Genomic DNA, 12428 nt, shown 5'->3' with positions numbered 1-12428 from the left:
TGCAGGATTCGATCCCAGGACCCTGGGATCATGACCTGAGCCAAAGGCAGACACTTAACCACCCAAGCACCCTTACGTCACTTTTTAAAAAGATTTATTTATTTGAGCGGGGCGGGGGGGAGGGAGGGGGACAGAGGGAGAGAGAACACTAAACAGACTCTGTACTGAGCTTGGAGCCAGACAAGGGGCTCTATCTCACGACCCCGAGGTCACAACCCGAGCTAAAACCATGAGTCGGACATTCAACTGGCTGCACCACCCAGGTACCCCCTAAATACATCACTTTGCATCTCTTGAGAATAAGAATGTTGTTTTTTTATGTAACCTTAATACCATTATCACATTTGAGAAAATTTAAAATATTCTATGTATTTAATCCATATTGAATTTTCCCCAATTATCCAGAGAATTTTTTACGACTGTTTTTTATTTTCCTAGATAATGATCCAATAAGATTCATACTTGAACTTGGTTTTTATGTCCTTTTAGTCTTTTAAAATCTAGAATAGTCTTGGGGCGCCTGGGTGGCTCAGTCGTTAAGCGTCTGCCTTCGGCTCAGGTCGTGATCCCAGGGTCCTGGGATGGAGCCCCACATCGGGCTCCCTGCTTGGCAGGAAGCCTGCTTCTCCCTCTGCCTCTGCCCTTCCTTCCTGCTCGTGCTTTTTTTCTCTCTCTCTCTCAAATAAATAAAATCTGAAAAGAAAAAAAAAACAACATCTAGAATAGCCTATCCCTGCCCTGCCACCCATCGCATCTTTTTTCCCCCCCCCCCCCCCCCCCATATAGCACTAATTTTTTGAAAACACTGGCAGGTTGTCTATAGGATGCTTCACATTTTAGATTTGACTAATTATTTCCTTATGATATAATTTAACTTGTTCCTCTCCAGACTCTGTTTATATAAATAGAAGTTAGATGTGGTTAGATTGTAGAACTGACAATATTTTTTCTATTACGTCTTAAGAGTCTCTTTCTCCTCCCCTTGACTCCAGGCCCAGCCATGTGACTTGCTTTGTCCAAGCAAATGTGACAGAAGCAGAGACTTGAAATGTGCTTGTGCGGCAGGACTTGCCAGTCCTTGCTGCCCTTGGGGGCCCTGGGACTGAGTGGGCCAGCCTGCTGGCTGAGGGCGGCGTGTGCTAACATCTCCATACCCCTTGCCAACGTCGAGCGTGAAGCCATCCTCAGCTATCGGCTGGCTCAGCCCAGAATCATCTCTCTGATCCAAAGAACGATAGGAAATAATAAATGGTTATTCTAAACCACTAAGTTTTGGGCTGATCTGTTCTGCAACAAAAGCAGGTAATGCAGATATAGAGGCTTGATTAAATTCAGGTTACATGTTTTGGCAGGAAAACTTCATAGACGATGCTGGGTACTTCCATCACATGATAACACAAAGCCCTGGGGCGCCTGGGTGGCTCAGTCGGTTGAGCGCCTGCCTCCGGCTCAGGTCATGACCCCGGGGTCCTGGCATCAAGCCCCACATCGGGCTCCCTGCTCCGCAGGAAGTCTGCTTCTCCCTCTCCCACTCCCCCTGCTTGTGCTCTGTCTCTCGCTGTGAAATAAATAAATAAAATCTTTTAAAAAAAACAACGACAACAGAAAGCCCATCACGTCAATAGAGGGCTGACTTTCGAACCTGATTAAATGTGGATTAAGAAGACAGATTCCTGCTAAGGGGATCCCTCAAGGTGCTATCTCCCCTGGATTTTAGTGTCAGGTCACCCTTCAGCCGTCAGGGTTTGTAAGACACTATGGGTGACAAGTGGTACCTTCCCTCATGTTCAGACTGACCAACACCCACCAGCAGCACCCACATTGGCTGCGGGGAGATTATCTCACCAAATTACAGCCACATATGTCTGTTCTAAATTTTAACACTAACAGGTATCATCAGTCTGACGACTTTGCTCTACCCAGCTTTGGAGTTGCGTCAGTAGCCTTCCGTATAGGCAGAATCAAGCTACTATATAACTTCCGCTGACCAAATTGGTAACTACTCCATTCTTCCCCATTTTAAAGAAGTAGGTAGTTACTTAATACAAAATAAAAGGAGCGCTTCCACCCATTACCACCTGCAAAGAAATTACTAAATTATGGGATTGTTTTAATCAGAAGCTGAAACTGATGGTGTGCCCGGGTGGTCTCAGTCGGTTTTTGGGCTCAGGTCATGATCTCAGGGTCATGGGATGGAGCTCTGTAGTGGGCCCCGTGCTCAGCGGGGAGTCTGCTTGAGGATTCGCTCCCTCTGCCCCTACCCCCACTCGTGCACTCCCTCTCCCTCTCTCTCAAATAAATAAATCTCTTTTTTTAAAAAAAAAAAAAAGCTGAAATTGAATAAGAAAAGTTAAAGAAAGTGAAGAGAAGAAGTAGAAGAAAGAAAGCATTTTTATTGATCATCTGTAATGTTCTGGGCCTCTTGTTGGAAATGGTCCCAGTGCTACAGCGGGGAAGCCACATCACTGAAATGATCCAACATTTGAGGTTCTTACCAAATGCCAACGGCTTGTCGTTGAATAGGACCTACCCATGAGTAAAAGAAAATCTGTTAGACACAGCTGACCCCAAAGCTACTTCTTTAAACAAGTAAATACAGTAATAACTGCAAAAGACCAGAGGGAAATTTATGGTTATTTCTTCAGGTGATCTCTTTTGTTTCTCCTCAAATCATCTATATATGATTTCATGTGACTTTCATCTTCTCTTTGCTTTTTGTTGTATTGTTTCATTTTTAAAATATTGAGTATATGTTACTTTCACAATTAGAAACAAAACAGCAAATGATGTTAATAAGAACATTTGAAAGTTGAAAAAAGAAGGACGCCTGGATGGCTCAGTCATTAAGCGTCTGCCTTCGGCTCAGGTCGTGATCCCAGGGTCCTGGGATCGAGCCCCACATGGGGCTCCCTGCTCAGCGGGAAGCCTGCTTCTCCCTCTCCCACCCCCCTGCTTGTGTCTCTCTCTGTCAAATAAATGAGTGAAATCTTTAAAAAAAAAAAAAAAAGTTGAAAAAAGAAAATATCGTGTCCTTTTAGGCTCTTTTCTATGTAATATTTCAAAATTACACTAAAAAAATTATGCTGAATTTTATATTGTAGTATATAAACTTCCAAAAAGTACACAGAAGTAGAGAATATCACAAACTCATGCAATCATCCCAGGACTCTGCAGCCGCCATCAATGTCCACCATTAATTTCCACACTAATTGCCTCTATCCTTCCTCTCTCAAGTTTTTAAAGCAAATGTCAGACATCAGGTTATTTTAGCCCTAAATACTATAGCACGAATCTCAAAAAAGGAAGGGAGCAGTTTCCTACTTAACTGCATTGCATGGCCGCACACAATAAAGCTAATGATAATGTCTAATGCTATCTAATGCCCTGGCCATAATAAAATCTCCCCTATTTGCTAAAAAACATCTTGAAAACTGTGCATATCAAGAAAATGGTACATCTCAAGATCCAAACAAGGTCCACTCATTGTACTTGGCTGTTCATAATCTTAGATCTGTCTTGACTCTTAATCTGAAATGGTCTCTTCCCACTTTTATTTGTTTGTTCTGGGCCATTGACTTCTTCAAGAAACCTGGTCACATGTCCTGTAGAATGGTTCACATTGTGGCTTTGACCGAATATATATTCTAAATGGCGTAGTAGCAACTATTTCTTCAAAGCAAACAAAAACTCCTTTGCATAGAAATTTCACAATTTCTATCGCCTGTAGGTGTTGGAATCTTTTTTTTTTTTTTTTTAAAGATTTTATTTATTTATTTGACAGAGAGAGACACAGCGAGAGAGGGAACACAAGCAGGGGGAATGGGAGAGGGAGAAGCAGGCTTCCCGCGAAGCAGAGAGCCCGATGTGGGGCTCGATCCCAGGACGCTGGGATCATGACCTGAGCCGAAGGCAGACGCTTAACGACTGAGCCACCCAGGCGCCCCGGTGTTGGAATCTTTTAATGGCCATTTTGCGTAGGTTATGTCCTGTATGCTTTTAAATATGCAAAGGTTTTGCATCCAGGTTCTTCCAAATGTGCTGCCCCCGGGCAAGGTAAAATGTCTCATGGCTGGCTACACTCCATGTCCCCATTCTAGGCTTTTCTGTCTCTTTGACCCCTTCGTTATAGAAGCACACGCCAGTTTTGTCCTTCATCTCTTGTTTGACCCACTGATTTGGACTTGGACGTCCAGGTCTTTATTTTGGCATCCTTAGACTCTACTTCCATTGCCTTCCTCCCCCATGCCTGCACATCAGCAGCACATCTGGCCTTTGGGGCTGTCATGCTCTAGTTATATCTGGGTAAGGATGACAGGCTGATTGCATTGATAGCCCCAACTTTTCCTGCCTTCCTGTATCCATGACCGTTGGTCATACTCTCCCACACTGCCCCTGGACTTGGCCATGTGACTTTCTTTGGCTAACGGGACAAGACCTAACTTGACAAAGCATAGGCTTGAAAAGTGTGTGCAGGTTTCCACATGTTCTCTTGCACAGTTGAGCCCTCCTTCTCATACCTGGTCCACCACCTGGAGAACATGCCCAAGCTAGCCTGCTGCAGGAGTGTGAGCAGATGTGCAAGGGGACCATCATCAGCTGAGACCATCCTAGACCAGCCAGCCCTTGGCCAACTAGCCAGCTGACCACAGACGCATGAGCAAGCCCAGATCAGCAGAACTACAGAGCCAACCTACAGACTCAAGAGAAGTAACAAATGATTGTTGTTTAAAGCCATTAAGTTTTGGGATAGTTTATTATACAAACAATAGTTGACTGATATAGAGGGGAAAATGAATCCCACACCTAAATTAATCGAGGGCCAACCTATTTCTGCACAAAAGTGAGTTACATGAACTTATAAGTTGGATGAAGGCACTTGATTTTTCCAGAAAAATGTAATTCTGAATCTTCTGAGGTTCAAATGAGTGTTCTCTTAAAACCCCCCAATTCTACCCCTTTAAGGATGAAGGTCAGTGATGATAGTCATTGACCTGGAAAATTCCAAGCAAAACCTTAATATGACTCCTCCGTTATCAGATATGAGAAAAATTATTTCAAGGCCACTGGAGTTTGCATTTGGGTCAAAAGATTCTGGTATCTCTTAAACAGTACAGATCGATACCATTATTTTGTGAACCATGAAATTGGTAGCTCCTCTCTGATATTTTGAGTTAGCATTTGAAGCTGACTTCACTATTTCAATTCAAGTGTGAATACTTCCATGATTAAAAAATAGCAAAAGAGGGGCGCCTGGGTGGCTCAGTCGTTAAGCGTCTGCCTTCGGCTCAGGTCATGATCCCAGCGTCCTGGAATCGAGCCCCGCATCGGGCTCCCTGCTCAGCCGGAAGCCTGCTTCTCCCTCTCCCACTCCCCCTGCTTGTGTTCCTTCTCTCGCTGTCTCTCTCTGTCAAGTAAATAAATAAAATCTTTAAAAATAAAAAAATTTAAAAAAGCAAAAGACACTAGAGGAAAAAAAAAAAATAACCACAGAAGAATAAATGCCGTTCAGAGAAGATTAGGCAGTGAAAACTGTGGAGACCAGAGCAAAGAGTGGGTCTCAGAGTTCCTTGGAACCACACCTGGCAATGAGGACAGAGGCGTCCTTGAGGCCAAGACCAGCAAACGACTCCAGCAAACATATGGCGGTGAATTAAATTATCTTTTAAATGAAAAAATGAAATATTCCTGGAGTCAATTAGAGCTGGACCAAATCCTGACTCTTGTAATTGAATATGGGAAATGATTTGGGGCTGTAGTTTATGTTGACGAAGAAACAGAACATGTGATACAGGCTCTTTTCTTTTTTTTTTTAAAGATTTTATTTATTTATTTGACAGAGAGAGAGACACAGCGAGAGAGGGAACACAAGCAGGGCGAGTGGGAGAGGGAGAAGCAGGCTTCCCACCGAGCAGGGAGCCCGATGTGGGGCTCGATCCCAGGACCCTGAGATCATGACCTGAGCCGAAGGCAGACGCTTAACGGCTGAGCCACCCAGGCGCCCCCAGGCTCTTTTCTTTAAGAGAAAAGTGTTTCTTTAGTTTAGAGCTTGGAAACGCGCTATTTTCTAGACCACTACAAGAGAGATGAGAATTTCTGTCAAATCACCTGATTATAATGGCAGACAAATCGTTGATGTTGAAAAGGCTTTGACTTCATTGTGGCAAGGATTCATGCAAAGAGTTTGGGGGTTTAGGTATAGTCATTATCTTCATACCACAGAACCCCATTTCTTATGTCTGAGGACGGACATTTATCCATCTGAGGGTATCTCTCTTTTTTTTTAATTTAAATTTTAGTTAGTTACCATCCAGGACAATGTTGGTTTCCGGAGTAGAAATCAGTGATTCATCACTTACATACAACGCCCTGTGCTCATCACAAGTGCCCTCCTTCATCCCCATCACCCATCTAGCCCCTCCCCTGCCCACCTCCCTCCTGCCACCCGCAGTTTGTTCTCTATGGTTAAGAGTCTCTTATGGTTTGTTTCCCTCTCTCCTTTTTTTTCTTTTCCCCCTTCCCCTATGTTCATCTGTTTTCTTTCTTAAATTCCACATATGAGTGAGATCATATGGCATTTGTCTTTCTCTGACTGACTTATTTCACTTAGGAAAATACCCTCTAGCTCCATCCACATTATTGCAAATGGCAAGATTTCATTTTTTTTGATGGTTGAGTAATAGTCCATTGTATATGTATACCACCACATCTTCTTTATCCACTCAGCAGTCGATGGACACTTGGGCTCTCTCCATTGTTTGGCTCTTGTTGATAATGCTGCTATAAACATCGGGGTGCATGTACCCCTTCGAATCTGTATTTTTGTATCCTTTGGGTAAATCCCTAGTAGTGCAATTGCTGGATTGTAGGGTAGTTCTATTTTTAACTTTTTGAGGAACCTCCACACTGTTCTCCAGAGTGGCTGCCCCAGCTTGCATTCCCACCAACAGTGTAGGAGGGTTCCCCTTTCTCCGCATTGAGGGTATCTCTTTATGTCCAAAATAGATAGAAATGCCCAGTAGAGGGCTTTAGAAATCATCTTATCCTTCTTGGCCAAGGTCACAGCCTATTGGGATAGACTCCATTCCCAGGAGTCATTTTTGGTTTTGGGGTGTTCTTCTGCCAAGGCTTACTGTGCCTGAACGGAGGACCATGCAGATGGCAAACTTATGTCAACCTTGCATGTTCCTAAGTGGAGCTCTGCCGTACACAAACACGAGCCAGAATTCCTTTGTTGAAAATGACCTTCCGTTAGAGCCCGAACTGTGTCAACTGTAACCTTCATACCAGAGACTTTGCAGTAGAAGTTGCTGTGGGGGCTGGGAGAGGGAGGGAGACAGAGAGAACCCCACCCAAATACCGAAGGGGTACAACACACCTGGACACTCTAGGGAGAAACAGAATAAAAGCAGAAGGAGTTGGAAGTGAAGCATTTACCAACAAGAAGTAATCCAAGTAAAATGCCCCTCATGTAAGTGTACTGGAAAGCGTGTTGCAAGGGCCAGGAATCTGCCTTCCAACCCCTGCTCTTTGTGTACTGTGTTAACTTATTTCATTGTCGTTCGCTTCTATTTATTTTATTATCATTGGCTTAACTTTCTAAGAGCAATAAGAAAGGGGGGAAAAGGAAAGCAAATCACTGAAGTGGGTTTGGAAATGGGAAAGGTTGTATCAAGATGACATTTGAAACGCTGGCCCAACTTTTCCTTTGAATTGCATAGTTAAGATCACAGAACAATATGGGAAATGAGCCAGATTACATGGTACATTAAAATAAACTAGAGTTATTTCCTCAACCCCACAAAGTCGGCAATGCCACGGACCACTGCCTTTCCATGAGATGGAGAAATCCTTCCCATCTTTTGGAGAAGTTCTATTTTAGTCCTTGGAAAGCAGATTTGGATTTCTTTATTTTCTTTGTACTTCTCTCCCTTGTTAACATATTCTGTAGAGCATAAGGCCTAAACCTCTTCCCTTTGGCTGGTAATATTGTGAGTTGGAGCAATGCATTGTTTCAGGGTTTTCAAAGTTCATCAGAGATTGGGTGTTTTCCTGTTGTAGAGGAGTTAAGTAGCATATTCCAAAAGTTTCTTTGCAAGGATGTTGGTTTTATTTTTCCTACGATGAGAAGCAGCCTAGTAGTTTCGACCAGTCTTAGACAATTAGGTTTCTTTATATCCCATATGCATTAGAAACATGAATCACTTCAAATTAATTTAGTAGCTTTTATTTAGGTTGGCTTTTGAGGTCCATATTAACGAAAAGAAAGCCAACTGATATAAGACCCAGCTGCCAAAAAATTATATTTAAAATTAGAGTTTTCTTGCTTGCTTCTCTCTGGTAGGCTTTGAGATGTCTCTTCCTGCAGAATGTTTTTCAGTAGTCATTTTAAAGCTACTTTAAAATCATTCAGTCATAACTGAACATGGACAAGACTTCTTGTTAGTTCAGTTGGTCCTAGGGTCAGCTTCATAGAGTTTCAGGAATTATTCATTCCTACAAGCAAGGTTCATATCCTACCCGCTTAAACTAAAGATGGCAGATGAAAAGTACATGCTCTTTTAATTAATGAATAAATGTTTTGTTTATTAAATAAAGACAAAAGAGTATCAACTAGACAGCTTTTTATACTCTGGCAAGCATATCATACACATTAAACTATGGAGAAAAAAGGATTTTTTAAAATAAGGTGGGGTATATTTTATTATTATATTATTGAAATTGAGAACTTTCATTTGCAGATTTTATGACATAAAATGTAATGTGTCTATTCTAGCTAAAGCTGAAAGTTTTCTCTGCCTTCAACAGGTATGTATTCATATCTTGTTTTCATTTCTTAAAACACTGTTACAACTTGGACATTTCCCCAGTGTTCTGAAAAACAACTTTGCCCTCTGGGCTCACTGCTCTGCACTGGAAGTAGTCCTTCCTTTTTCATGAAGGGTAACACATATTTGTAGCTTAAATGTTTTATCTGTCGGTTTCCTGACTGTAGAATTTGAGAAGTGTGTCAGCGTTCTTTCCTTTTGTCCTCTCTATACCTTACAATCCAAATTGGCAGTGTTTGTGATGGTATAACATTCTCAACCACATTGTGGGTCTCTGTCATTTGTCACAGAGATTTACTCCATTAGACAAGAGGTTCCTCCACAAATCTTTCCTGAATGATCCCAAATCTATTCCTGGCTTCTGGTGAGATGACCAAGGGGATCCTTGAGTCATATGCCTAATCTCTCCAAAGGGCCTTCTGTGTAATTGAATATAATGATCTTTTGATCTTTCTCAGGAACTAGCAAAAGACTGTCTATTTTTCCCAAATTACTAATGAAGAAACCAAAACTTGGAGATACTATTAATTTATTATTATTATAAATTATTTAATTTAATATATAATATATAAATCTCTCTCAGTCCACCAGAACCACACTGTGGTCTTTGCCATTCCTCTAATAACAGAGCCTCAGTCACCTCAAGGTCATTGCTGTTCCCATTCCCTAGAACGCTCTTCCTCCAGGTATCCATTGAACTGAAGGATTTCCTGGGATTGGGACTAAACTGGGAGAGTCCAGGCAAACTGGGCAAGTTGTTTATCTAGCTTGCATATATGCTCTACAAAGGCAGGAGTCTTGGTTGCTTATTGGGGTTTCTGCAGCCCCTAGAAGAGGCATATGATAGATGCTCAGTAGATATTTGTCACCTGAATAAATGAATACTATGCAGAGTCCATCCTGGCAAGTGGAGGCAGTTGGGACAACTGTATGGAGTTTCCAGAGGCAGCATCCAATATCAGAGCTGATGGTGTTGGAGGCACAAGATGTACTGTATGGGGTCTGGTGGTGATGTGCTGATTCAGCTTATGCATCAGCTTGACTGGGTTGAGAAATGCCCAGATAGCGGTAAAACATTATTTCTGGATGTTTTTGTGAGGATGTTTCTGGAAGACATGAGCATTTGAATCACAAACTGAAACACAGAAAAGCTGGTGGGGGGAGAGGACAGAACAGAGAACATCTCGAGATCTGTGTGACAATATCATTCAGCTTCACACATAAGAAATGTGATTCCCAGAAATGGGGGGCAGATAGAATGGGGCAAACAAATGTGGGAAAAGATGTCAAGAACACTCCAAAATGATGAATGATATAAATTCACAGATCCTAAACTCAAAGCACGATAAGTACAAAGAAATCCACATGTAAGCACAGCATAACCAAACCAAAAATGAAGGCAAATCTTAAAGGCAGGCAAAGAAAAAGACACATCACATTCAGTAGACACAATACAAATAGTGGATGACGTCACCAGAAACAATGGAGGCCAGAACACAATCAAGTGACATCTTTCAGGCACTGAAAGATAACTGCAAGCTTTTATCTTGACTGCCAAACTCGTGCTGTCATCCACAGAAGCCCAGTCTCGCCAACGTCATTGCTAGGTGGTTAAAGCTGGAGTAAATCAAGAGATAGGATGAGCTCACAGAAGTAGAAAGAGAAACTGAGGGCTTGAATAACACTCACAATTTTGGCAAGAGGGGAAGACCAATAAAGGAAATAGAGCGAGTAGAGGTACAACAGGATTGCTCATTTCCAAAAAAAAAAAAAAAAAGTGTGCTCTTTGCATGTTGGGCTGGGCAGCACCCCAGGATGTTTTGCATTCTTAGCTCCAGCTATTCAGCCATTGTAACCACCAAAGTGATGGCCGTTGCTCCTCACATTTTTGAATGCCCCTCCAGGCACTCTACTACTGGTTATGGCAGGATTTCCCAACCTTGGCAATATTGACATTTTGAGCTAGAGGGTCCTCTGTTGCTAGGGGCCATCCTGTGTACTGTGGGATGTTTAGTCGCATCCTTGGCCTCTTCTTGGTCAAGGTCAGGAGCACCCCTCTCCCACTGTAATAACCAAAAATATCTCCAGGCATTGCCAAATGTCCCCTGGGGGCAAAATCCCACCTCCCTGTTGAGAACCACTTGGGTATAAGGTAACAAAAAAACCGAATCTTTAAAAAAAAAAAAAGGGAATTGGAAACAAAGAGGTAAAGGAGAATGTGTAAGGAAAATAAAAACACTTTTCATATGGCAGTGGACACTGAAGTCAGAGTGTAGGGTAAACAGAGAACAGGTTGAGTCAATAGGCAGCAGCAAAGGTGGACATTGAACCGGGAAACTGGACAATGGAAGAAATTGGGAAGATACCAAACTAGGCAGCAGGATTCACAAGGTCTTACTTTCGTAGTGGAGAACTTTGAAACCTCAAAGGCAGAGGGAGAGAAGCTGATAGAGAAAGGGAGCTCGAGGACAATGCTGAAAGGGAAGGGGACATGAGAGCCAGGGACACGCAGGCTGCATGAACACCACTGACACACAATCAAGCACGGAGGTGGATACTGTGATGTAGGTATTCTAGAAAGCGATGTTTCTTCTGAAAGTCATCCACCCTTTTGTAAACATAAAGCTTCTATCCCTCCTTTAGGACCGAGACAAGTGAAATCAGTGGGTGGAGCTCTTCACTTTGTTTCTAATCTACATTTGGCCATGTCCCACCCAGACTCTAGGCTGTGTGCTTCCTCCAACCCACTGCAGCTTGAGAATCATGGATTTGCAGCATAAAGGAAAAATCAGTTCTCACTTAGAGACAGCAACTAATGAGATGAGGTAGAGGAGGAAGAGGAAGGGAAGGGTAGGAAGGGAAAGGGGGGGCAGAGAGGGAGAGGGAGGAGGAAGATGGGAAGCGAATGGAGAAAGAGAAGGGGGGAGGGATGGACAAGGAGCCAGTTAATACATTCATTCAGTTGAATCCTAGTCGTCTCAGCTTCTGCCCTTGGTAGTTAACTTATAGGAACCACCCCACTCTTGATAGATAGTAAGAAATAGACAAAGATGGGAGATAAATCCAAATTGGGTTGGGAGAGCCAAATCCCTACCTCATTCCCTATACTAAAATAAATTCCAGATGGATCCATATTAAACTTAAAAACTGAAATAATAACAGTGCTGGAAGAAGATGTGGGTGGATTTTTAAAAAATAATATGAGCATATAGAAGACCTTTTAAAGCATATTACAAAACCCAAACCAATTCCATGATGAAAAAACATTGCTAAACATGACCGTATAAAATTTTAAAGTTCTGCATGGCAAAAATAACATCAAAGTAAAAACATGAAACGGGGGAAATTGCCATACGTACTATGGAAAAAGAGCCATTTTTGTGATAGTACAAAGAATCCATAAGCAACTGAAAAAAATATATGGAAAAAATAGAAAAAAATGAGCAAAGGAAAATGATCAGACAGTTCATAACAAAGGAGATACGTTAGGGCCATAAACCCTTCTAATTACAAAGAAGCAATTAAAGTAATGAGATGCCCTTTTCACCTACCAAATAGGCAAATATTTAAAATGTTGATAATGCTTAATAGCAGTGATTGAGT

The 12428-nt window shown here is 42.2% G+C and overlaps 1 protein-coding gene across 4 annotated transcripts in view; it reads left to right on the top strand.

The window, feature by feature from the left end:
* SGPP2 (sphingosine-1-phosphate phosphatase 2) overlaps positions 1–12428 on the top strand; it is a 183717-nt gene that overhangs the window by 41100 nt on the left and 130189 nt on the right. Inside the window, exon 4 of one of the 4 annotated variants that reach the window (XR_004298983.1) lies at positions 993–1380. The exons of 2 other annotated variants lie outside the window; for them this stretch is intronic. The gene's annotated coding sequence lies outside the window, so the exon portion shown is untranslated. Of the gene's footprint in view, positions 1–992; positions 1381–8773; positions 8806–12428 lie in introns of those variants that run through there. One more of the 4 variants, XM_032401294.1, reaches the window with a different exon arrangement.

Source organism: Phoca vitulina, unplaced genomic scaffold (genome assembly GCF_004348235.1).
Source record: "Phoca vitulina isolate PV1807 unplaced genomic scaffold, GSC_HSeal_1.0 scaffold1, whole genome shotgun sequence".
Classification (NCBI taxonomy): Eukaryota; Metazoa; Chordata; class Mammalia; order Carnivora; family Phocidae; genus Phoca; species Phoca vitulina.
The sequence above is the reverse complement of the archived record's forward strand: the minus strand, read 5'-3'. Positions and strand labels throughout refer to the sequence as shown.